Source organism: Alligator sinensis, unplaced genomic scaffold (assembly GCF_000455745.1).
Source record: "Alligator sinensis unplaced genomic scaffold, ASM45574v1 scaffold712_1, whole genome shotgun sequence".
In the NCBI taxonomy this organism is placed as follows: Eukaryota; Metazoa; Chordata; order Crocodylia; family Alligatoridae; genus Alligator; species Alligator sinensis.
In genome coordinates this window covers 403124-414971 of record NW_005842880.1, presented here as the reverse complement: position 1 = coordinate 414971, position 11848 = coordinate 403124, and positions in this window count along the sequence as shown.

Sequence of the window (11848 nt, the reverse complement as noted above, 5' to 3'; positions counted from 1 at the left end):
ATGACCCAGGGGAGTGGGGAGAAATGGCAGCACTCACATTCCTCCCCTTCGCTCTCCTTGTGAAGCTGCTCTCCCTGACCTGCCACCTACCAAGGCAATGCAGGTCACACAATGACTTGCTTAAATACCTACGACACTACTGCCAGCTGCACCTAGCCTTTTATTGCATCCTTTGTGGCACTGAGTTCAAGGCCATGAAGCTCCTGAAGAACCACCAGAAGGGATGTGAGGGCCAAGGAGCTAAGAGGAGACCCAGCACGCTGGTGAGGTCCACCACCCCAGCCCACCGGAACCAGGCCATGGTGCAAAGGACCACCAAACCAGCTACCCTGACATCAACCCCACCGGACCAAACCTCCAGGGACCCCTTGGTAGAGAAACCCAGGTCAGCGACACCACCGCGCAGGACTCTATCCAGGGACACGTGACCAGACATGAAACCCTGTCCAGACAGCTCCCCCCCCACCCCTGGACCCCTGAGCCACCCAGTGCCCCTGAACTGCTGAGGATTCCAGAGCTGCCTGGAGATCCCAAGCCACCAGGAGCCTCCTCATCTCCCAAGTGAGCTGGGATCATGCCCACACCATGGCAACCCCTCTGGCTGAAGAAGCTCTTCCAGGCCACCTTTGAGGCCCTCAAGGCCTCAGTGGACCAGCTCACAGAGGAGCTCTCAGCAGCCGCCTGGCCTGGCCAGCCCTGCTGGGGCAACAACAGACCAGCAGCACGACAGGACCACAGCCACAAAGATGACCCCAGCACTAATGCTACGACCTGGTGGCAGTCTCCTGGATCCAGAAGTTATATCAGGCCAACCATCCCAAGGTGGTGAGAGATCCTGCAGGGTCCCTCGGTTTTCTGCCAGGTCCCCTGAGAGACTCTGCTTATCTATTACAACACGGTCTTCAACCCCCAGTGGAAGCCACCACCTCATGTCCTGTGATGGTTGAAGCTCTGACCCCTGTTCCCCACCACAGAGGGGTTTGAGGATGTCTTCACACCACAGGAGGTAGAGACCAACCTCAAGAGAACCAGGGACACCACACCCTACATGGATGGCACCAAGTACAGCCTCTTGAAGAAGCGTGACCCAGAGTGCCTTGTTCTCTATCTTCTCTTCAACAGGTACCGAGTTCCAGTGCATACCCACCACCTGGAAGAAAGCCATGATGGTCCTCATCCACAAGAAGGGAGACTCATCACCCTGTGCTCCACCATCGCGAAGCTGTACACCAGCTGCCTGGCAGCCGATATCACTCACTGGGAGCCTTAGCCAGAAGGGCTTCATGTCCATGGAGGGCTGCTATGAACATAACTTCACCCTGGACAATGCCCAGAGGATCAGAAAGCAGTGTACAGTGGCATGGCTGGACATCTACAAGGCCTTCGGCTCCATACCCCACTGCCACACTCTTGGCACCCTCTGCAAACTCAGCCTACTGGACTGTGTCATCAACCTGGTGTGGGAGCTCTACAATGGTTGCACCACAACTGCCCATGTCACCTACAGAGAGACTGATGAGATCCCCACCTGATCAGGGGTGAGACAGGGATGTTTCCTCAGCCCCATCATTTTTACTTTGGCCAAGGCCCCAGCAGGCTTGATCTGTACGGCCAGAAGTTGAGCATCCTGGTCTATGCCGATGACCTCGTCCTCCTCATCAATGACACCACCCAGCTGCAGCAGATGCTGGACATGATGTCTGAGGTGGCCAGATGGATGGGTCTGCACTTCAACATCACCAAGTGCACCTCCCTGGACATCGATGGCAGACAGAAAAGCTACATCCTGGACTCCATGCTCACAATCCAGGACAAGGCAATGAGGCCAAGGTAGACTTTTCCTTGCTGGCCCCCTGGCAGAAGATAGATGCAGGGAACACCTTCCTCATCCCTCGCATCGTGTTCATCCTGAGAGACTCGGCCGTCCTCAAGACCCCCCTCAAGAAGGCAGATACTGAAATCCAGCAGCTACTGAAGAAGTGGCTACACCTGCTGCTGAGGGCCAGCAACGAGAACCTGTACATCCCTTACTGGCAGGGAGGTGCCAAAGTCCCCCGCATGGGAGACCTCTGTGACATCACGGTGCTTACCCATGCTTCTGCCTCCTGACCTGTCCAGACCCGATGATAAGCATCATCACCACCAGTGCCCTCAAGGAGACCACCCACAAGAGGATCACGAGACAACCCACCAGACATAACTAAGCCATCTTCTTCAACAGCTCACTGGAGGGTGAGTTCAGAGACAGCGGAGACTGTGCCTTACTGTGGAGCCAAGCCTGAAATGCCACACACCACCTCAGGGAGCGCACTGGCTGTGCCTGGACCTGGACTGAGGGCCAGGAGCTGGGAGTCACTTTGCAACCAGCCCTGCATGCCAACCATGTCACCGTGATGCCCCACATGAGGACCTTCCTGGAGCGGTTCCTGAAGGACGCCATCCACAAGTATGCCGGCGACCTGAAGGCCAAACCCGACCAGGGCAACTTCTTCAACATCACCTTGAAGTGAGATTCCAGAAACTACTTCATGCCCAGTAGGATCTTCACACACTTTGTGGACTGGTGCTTCCTCCACCACACCTGCCTCAACTGCCTGCCTCTGAACAGGCCATCCACTTCACCCACCGGGACAAGAGGTGCTGGTAGTGCGGTGGTTCTGCTGTGCAGCTGCAGGCCACGCGCCAGAACCTGGCAGCTCCACAAAAATGCTGTCCAGGACTGCCTGGTGAGGACCATCCTGGCCACACTTGGGGAGATCTCCATGAACCACATCGTCCTGAGCTGCGAAAGCCAGATGCGCCCCAACATAGTCATCACAAACGAGGAAGATCGTGATCATGAGCGTCACCATCCCCTTTGAGAACCGGTGCCAAAACTTCACCAATGCCCGGGCTCACATGTGGAAGAAGTACACCCCACTGGCCAACATCCTGAGTGGCCATGGCTATGACATGACGGTTGATGTGCTCATCGTGGGAATGCTCAGAGCATGGGATCCCAGCAATGAGAGTGTCCTGTGTGCCTGCTGCATCTCCCACCACTACGCCAAGCTGATGCGCCTCCTCATGGTATCCGACATCATCTGTTGGTCCTGGGACATCTACATCAAGCACATCACAGGCCATCGCCAATACACTGACCCCACCAGATCAACCACTGCTGGACTGAACCCAGAGGAGACTGCCTGAATCCCCCTCTGCACCTGACGGACTCCGAGAGGAATCTTCAGCAACAGACCACTCCACTATACCTGAAGACCCCTGTGATAAGATTCTATAGACTGAGAAACTTTCTTCAAACTACCCCCTCCACCATTGTGGACCATTGTATGGGTTTGTGTGCATCTATCTTCTTTCTCTCTCAGCGTTGCAATGCCCCTACCTCCCCCTCCTCCACGCCTGCACCCCACCCCTGGGCTTAGTTGGCTAACATTGTATTTTCTATAACCTAGTAGCGTTCCCCTCCTCACCCCCATCCTTCTTATGTTAGTCCCTCACTTGGGTACTTTCCCTTATGGCTCTGTCATCTTTTTAGTTCATGATTCTTAACACCTACTAATAAAATTCAATCTACTGGCATTTGACAGGAAGAGATAAAGAAGAAAACATTTAGAGGATGGGTAATCATACAACTGGAAAAAGACAAGAAAATTGTCCTTTTTTGGACCCAGAAGGACAGACTTCCATCTTCAGCTCTCTCTGTGCAAAAATGAAGTTTATTTCCTACCTATGGGGACTTTTTACCATCTTGTACCATCTACACTTTTCCCAGAGCCTGACAAAGGGACTTTGACCCCAAAAGCTTCCAGAAAAGGACAATTTTCTTGCCTTTTTCCAGTTGGTCTAGTAAAAGGTATCATTTTGGAACCAAGAGTTCTATTTTTTTGTATGTCTTTTTGTCTCAGACCAACACGGCTACCAAGTACACCCCTGAAACTCTTGTTGCTAACATACTTGAAGAAACCCTCCTCATTACCCTTCACATCCCTTGCTAGCCACAACTCCAAATATACTTTGGCCTTCCTAACTTCTTCCCTGCATGCCCAAGCAATATTCTTATACTCCTTCCTGGTTGTTTGTCCAAGCTTCCACTTCTTGCAAGCTTCTTTTTTGTGTTTAAGCTCACCAAAGCATTCTCTGCTAAGCCAAGCTGGTTGCTTGCCGTATTTGCTATTCTTCCTGAACATTGGGATGGTTTGTTCCTATACCCTCAGTAAGGTTTCTTTAGACTACAACTAGCACTCCTGGACTCCTTTTCCCCTCAGACCAGCCTCCCAGAGAATACTGCCCATCAGTTCCCTGAGGGAGTCAAAGTCTGCTTTTCTAGGGTCCATAATCTGCTGCTCTCCTTTCTTCCTTTTGTCAGGATCCTGAAATCAATCATCTCATGGTCACTGCTGCCTAACTTGCCATCCATTTCTAAATCCATCACCAATTCTTCCCTGTTTGTGAGTAGTAGGTCAAGAAGAACATGGCCCCTAGTTGGCTTCTCCAACACTTGCACTATAAAGTTGTCTCCCATGCTCTTCAAAAACTTCTGTACACTGCTATATTGCCCTCCCAGCAGATGTCAGGGTGACTGAAGTTCCACATGAGAACCAGGGCTTGTGATCTGGAAACTTCCACTAGTTACCTGAACAAAGCCTCATCTACCTCATCCTCCTGGTTTGGTGGTCTATAGCAATGGTTCTCAACCTTTTTTGCACAAGGACCCATTTGTAAATGTGGATGGCCAGTCCTGACCCAGTAAATAGTTTAAGTAGAAAAAAGCCCCCTGGCCCTGCCGGTGCCCCTCACTCCCAACCTGGTGCCCCCAGGCTCTAGACCTACAGTGTGTAGGGCAGGGGGTGGGTACCAAGCAGCCCCTTGCAGGCTGGAACTCTGCCAGCCTTCAATGGAAAAATACCATTTCCCACAGTTTTCTCCTTGAAAAGCAGAATCCATTTTTTAAGTTTGTTTGCGACCCATTCATATATTCTTGTGGCCTACTTTTAGGTTGTGACACATGGGCTGAGAAATGCTGATCTATAGTACACACCCACCACAACATCACCCTTGTTGCTCTCCCCTCTAACCTTAACCCAAAGACTTACAAACAGATCTATCCCCAGTTTCATACTGGAGCTCTGAGCTATCATACAGCTCTGTTACATACAGTGCAACTCCTCCTCCTCTTCTCCCCTGCTTGTCCTTTCTTAACAGTTTGTACCCATCCATGACAGTGCTCCAGTTATGCGAGCTATCCTACCAAGTCTCTGTTATTCCAATCACATCATAGTTCCGGGACAGTGCAAGGACTTCCAGTTCTTCCTGCTCGTTTCCCAGGCTCCAGGCATCTGTGTACAGTCACCTGAGGTGACTAGCTAATTTCCCTACTTTCTCAGGAAGAATGAGGAGGCCTCCCGTGTTGCCCGCTCCTGCTTCTGCTTCCTCCAGGTCCTCCCCCCCACTTCCCCACTTACTTCAGGGATTTGGTCTCCATCCCCTGGTGAACTTAATTTAAAGTCCTCCTCACTAGATTAGCAAGCCTGTCTGCAAAGATGCTCTTCCCTCTCTTCATCAGGTGGATCCCACCTCTTCCTAGAAAGCCTTCTTCTTGGAACAACTTCCCAGGTGAAAGAAGCTGAATCCCTGCTGGTGGCACCACCTGCGCAACCATGCATTGATCTGGAGGATCATGCTCCTGCCAGGGGCCTTCCCCTTGACTGGAAGGATTGAGGAGAACATGACCTGTGCCCCTGTCCCCTTCACCCTTGTGCTCAGAGTCCTGTAGTCACTCTTGATTTGCTCAGGGTCACCTCTGGCAGTACCACTGGTGCCCACATGGATGAGCAATATGGGATAGTAGTCAGAGGCTTAGACAAGTCTCAGTAATCCTTCCACGACATCTCGGATCCAGGTTCCAGGCAAGCAGCAGATCTCCTGGAACAGCAGATGATTCTCTCCATCCCTCACAGTAGGGGTGTCTCCAACTACTACCACCACACATCACTTCCTCTTCAGGGCAGTGATTGCGATCCTCCCCTCCTTGGGGATTCCTGGCCTGGCCTCTTCCACCAATGGAATGCTCTCCTCCTCTGTTGCTAGTGCTCTATATCTGTTCTCCAAGAAAACCACTGCACATGGGGATGGCAACTTCTTGGTGCCAGAAGATGGAAGCTTCCAGTTTCCACCTTCCTGGTAGACCATGCCCTCTTCATTTTCTAGTACCACCTCTGCCAGTCCTTCCTCCACAGTCCTAGAGCTTTCCTCCCAAATGGAATTGATGAAATCCTCAGGATGGACGATGCTTCAGAACCTTGCTACCTCCTCTAGCCTTCTCCCCAAGGGACACTACCCAAAGGCACTGCTCACATTGCAGGAACTTCCCCCCTGGCTGACACTAGAAGGAATCTGCAAGCTGCAGTCTGAACAGCACCAATCCAGGACCTGGGTGGAAGTCTCAATAGTGTGTGGTCCTGCCTGGACAGACACCTCACAGGTGGAAGAAGAGCAAGAGCTGGAAGTGGCAGTGGCTCTGGTTTTGCGACGTCCTCCAGTCATGCCTCTGGGGTTTTTGAACTGCTGCCTCTCACTTTGTTCCTCTCTTTCCAAGCAGATCTTCCCTAGCAAACTCTTCTGTACCTGGCCTGTTTACTGTTCCTTGATCTGAATGGGTTCCCTTTTCCCTATAACTTCTTTCCTCTCAGCAAGCTTACAGTAAAGGAATGTGAGAGGGTTTCCAAGCAAACTCCCCCTCACTCCAGTGGCGACGTGTAGGCGGTGCACCCATGCTCCCCACTTAGACAGCAGACAGGGGGGCCAGCAGGAACACCAGTGCCCTCCCTGTGAACACTGGCTGGGGAGTGAGAGCGCCGGATGAAGTGCCGCACCCACTCACGGAAGCACCATAGCTGCTTGCCGGTCGGCGTGATCAGCCGCACGGGGGACCCCCCTGGTCGCTGACTGTTTGCTGGGGGGGGGGGGGGCCCACATGTCCCCACTAACTAAGGTGGTACCAGTCACCCATGCCTTACTCTAGACTCTAGTTAAAACAAGGGACTTAATTCTTGGTCTAGCTGCTAAAATAAAACAACATAGTTAATCAGTCTTAATTAAATAGATAAAACAAAGAATCTTACCTTTCAGGCTCCCCTTCAAACAAAGGGATGGCAAACCCCTGTTTGCATCTCCCTGTTCTCTGTACCCTTGCTTGCTTGGGCTGCCTCCTTATATACCTCTTCTGGGCTTGAACTGACTAGGCCCCTTTGTTAGGGCCCTTTGTCACACCCAGGTAGCAATCAATTAGCAATCAGTCTACTCAGCTTCTCAGAGCACACAACCAAGCACACACACCCACCAAACAACCCTCAGCAAGCCAATTACACAGGCACCTCTGGCTCAGTTACCTTCCCAGAGCAGGATCTGGTGCCTCATGCCTCTTCCATTTCCTCCTCTTGCTACCAGCGAGAAACATACCATCTGCCTGGTAGGGAGGAGAAAAAACTAAAGGACCATGGTTCTCTTCTGAGAGAATGAGTTGCATGTACAGAATTTCACTCTCCCAGGAGAAACTTTCCTGGGGTGATTTAACCCTGATTGTTCCCAAGTTACTTTTCTCCTGGAGTGGCCATTTTTACCCTGGGAGAAAAAACCTAAATATCTGTACACTTGTGGTTTCTTCTGGGAGAACAGCTACTCTGCCAGAAGAAACTGAATGTCTGCATGAGATCTAGGTGATTATAGTGCTTCATCTGGGCTAAATAAGTCCTACTCCTGAGATTAATCCTCTTTTTCACAGCACTATGTATGTGACCACACATTCAATAATAAAAAAATCCCGCTTCCTTGTCTTAGGCAGCCACCATTCAAATTTAACTGATAAAACATAGTGTTTTCATTATAAATGCGTCTCAAATTCAGGGGATCATAAGGTAGATGTAAAAACTTGATCTGGAATATACTGTCTAAACCTCATCCAAAAAGAACTTTGTTTTGTGTGTATCCACTAGCGATGAGGAAGTCTTTATGACTTTAGGCACTTGTGCAGAGTAAGATGGCAAAGTTCAAAGATTACACAACATTATTTAGGTGAGGGAAGACAAAAGAAGATTGTAAAGATTTCTAGAGGGCATGGCAAAACTAGGCAATAAGCCAGTGCAATGGTTAATGTAATTCAATGCTGACAAATGCTGGGTAATGGCCACTGGAAAGAATAATTTCAACTCCTTGTGCATACTGTTATGTTCTAAATTAACTGTCATCACCCAGGACAAAGGCCTGAATGACATTGTGGACAGCACACAACCATCAAAAAGGCAGGAACTTGAAACCCTTTGTAGGTCATTAGGAGCTAAGATTGGCATCTGTCTGCCCAGAGTAAAGGACAGCATAGGGATTGCATTGTGGCTCAGCAATAACAGTCCATTTCCCTTTTCCCTGACAGTTTCCACTCCATGTCACTCAACTGTGCTGGCTGGCCTTCTGGGCCTGGGGATCCATGATCCTTCCTGAATATGCAGGAAGGAACAGCAACACAAGAGAAAATCCTCTTGCCTGCTTTCGGTGCTGTGACCCATAGTTCAGGTAAGCAGCTCAAGGCTGTTGGTTGTACCAGTTTCCCCCCCTGTGCAAACCAGCTCTCAAATGAGTTCTAACTGAATAGTTGGAATGGTATGCAGTCAGTTAGCCCAGCTCCCCTTAGTCAGAGAAACCATACTAGAATGTTATTGCTAGCACAACTGTAGGCACAGAGTATACAGGACATTAAATATTTTACCTTTATTTTCAAAGCCTCTGTGCATTAAGTTACAATGAATTTAGATTGCATTTCCATATTTTCCCCCAGAACAATGTGTTAAAATTAGCTATTTCTGTCCTACAACAAAAGCTTTTATAAGGACAGAACAGAACGCATCTTGCAGATGAGCAGCTATGATTTACATTCGCAGCTGTGAGCTAAGTTGACAAAGGGTGCTGCAAATTGTGTATCCTATATTTTAAAATGCAATTTTCCTTTAAAATATATTTACAGAGTTTGGATATGATATGAGCTGGCAAAATCTCAAGCATTCCCATTTTAGACTGTACACACAAAAATAAGGGTACTTTGGTTGCAGGGCTCAGGTATGGTATCAGTGGATAGACTCTTTCTTTGACTGAAGATTAGTTTCTATTTTGTTTCAGGAGGGAGAGGGAGGGGGATTTGTCTAGTAAGTCTACATTATGATGCTTGCTGCAGCAGCTATGTCCCACTGATGAGACCTGGTCCCTAAAAGAATAGAGGAACACTTCCATAAGGTGGAGACCCAATGGGAATAACTTGGTTATAGAGGCTTGGCATTTCTCATTCCTTCTTGTGGTGATCAAACTTGGTTCGTCTTAGACAAAGCAAGAATAAAAAGTACATGTTATATGGTATCCTACAGCAAAATACTTCGGGTCAGATCCTATTCTATGTATAAAGCATCTAGGTATAATCCTATTCCACCATGATGAAGTTCTTAGAAATGGTTAAAAGCTCTACTTTTGTAAAGCACCTCTCTTAGGAGACCAGAGCCAAGAATCAGGACAGCATCACAGCATGAGTCTGAATGCCAAATTTAAAGTTAGGAGCAGGCCAGGGTCACAAATCCAGTGTGGCAAAAATAAGCTAAGGTCAGGGGACATAATGGTAGACAACCATCAATTTTCTGTATAATGGTGCATGCATAATAGGTCACCCAGACCTTTGGTGCAGACACCTAGGCAGGAGTGAAGGCTGCCCAGACCTTCCATCCCCTCTTTAAATTATTGAGGCAGAATACAAGCCAGACTGAATCCAGATGTTGGGTGCCTCACTGGCTGTAATTACATGCATCTCCAGGAATCAAACCCATGTCTCCTATGTGGCAGATATGGATTCTACCACAAGAGCACATGAAGACATAAAAAAGAAACCTCAAAATAAGGCAGGGTCAGAAAGCCAGTCAGGGGTCACAGATCATAGCAGGGTCAAGAGTCATACTCAGGAGCAATACAGAGGTCAGAAACTAAACACAAATATCAGAAGCACACAAATAGGGCCAAAAACAGGCACTAGGATCAGGACAATCTACAAGCTCATCAATCAGCTTGTAGAAACTTTGTATTGTCTTTCCTTCTGGTTTAAGGCTATTTTTTATGTGCGGTCAGCTTCCAGCCAGCCCAGCAGCCAATGACTGCCTACCAGAGAGATAACACAATACAGCCTTCATTTTAGCCTTAAGACTAAATTGTAAAAAGGAGCAAGGAGGATTCCACAACCTTTGTGTTAACTTTTGGATGCCATCAGAGGTATGCATGTGTACAAAATAGCTCTTACAAGAGGCCTTAAGAATTTGCTTAGACACAAATGCACAGATAGCCATGCAGTGTCAAATGCACAGATGCATCTGAGTCTATGTAAGGCACTTAGGTTGGTATTTAAGGACAGAATAGAAATTAGGCCTTGGTTGCTAGTGCTGTTCATTTGTACCTGTGATTAGTGAAAGGAGAATGTTAGATACAGTTCACCAATGACCAGATTTAGGATAATGTGATACTCAAAACAGTGGAAGGGAAAAAAACAAAACAAGACAAAGCAGGGTCTCCTTAGTATTAGAAACATCTTACTAAACAAGGATTTTGCTGCAGACCTTTGACAAAATAAGTAACAAGTGATAATGTACCTCCTGATTTATAGAAATGATGCAAGGTAAATCCAGCAGAAGTATGTGCCTCTTTCAAGAGGCCTTATGAATTTGGTTAGACACAGTTATCCAGTGTCAAATGCACAACCCTTCTGGATTCATTATACACACCTAAAAAACCAGCATCACCTACTGTGAAATACCTGACATCATACATTCCTCAGTGAATAACAAAAAAAAAAATTTTTACTATAATAAAAAATGGACAATAAACATAAAACTTACATAGGAAAACATTAAAATAAAAACAAAATAATATATAATACATACGACCAGCTTCACTGTCATTCATGCTCCTTGTATTCTGATTTTGGTAAGCAGGAGATGTAATCCACCTTCTCTGGACCCTCTGGGGAGATTCAAGGCACTTGTGTCACTTCTTCCTCCCTGGTGGTGCTCAGACACATGTCTCTCTAACAGCAGGAGCCAAATCTCATCCAGCTCTGATCAGTCAGTGGTCTCCAAAAGGATAGTTTCAGTCCACCAGGCCCTGCCCCTTCTCAGGGAGAGTCCCCTCCCAGCACTCCCCATAGGTACATCCAACATGGCCATCAGCTACTACCATTTACCCACCAAGCATGTTCAAGAAGGTCTTGGTGACCTACCCAAGATGGATGCATTTTGGAACGTTCCCTTCTCAGTACAAGGGAGTTACACTCTCATCCCTCATGGTCTTGACAGGCTTTGGACTGAACAGAAAAAGACTTTACACAGGACTTGGGTTAGCTGCCATTTTACAGTGACATTCCTCCTTTGGATCCTTGCCCCTCACAATTCAAGCAAAGCGTGGCAGCTTCGAGGTAATCTGCAACTTTGACGGAAAAAATGAAAAATTATTTTTTTCCCATGAGGTAAATGAAATTTGCTGCAATGCAAAACTGACTAAAGCAATTATGAAAATCTGCCAGGAGACAGATCTCCGTTATCTTAAGTCTGTGCAACCTAACTATGGGTGGTTGAGCCCAATCTATTCGAGTAGGTCGGGGACAAAAGGGTTCGGGCCTTTCCTCCTTCTTCTGTCTTTCCCTCCGTCGACAGAAACACACCGGGGAGGCAGTGAGATAAGAAAATCACTTTTACTCACTATTCAGGCAACAATCTCGTACAGCTGTGTCGGGAATCTAGTTCGCCGATTCCTTGGGAGTTCTTGAGCATACTAA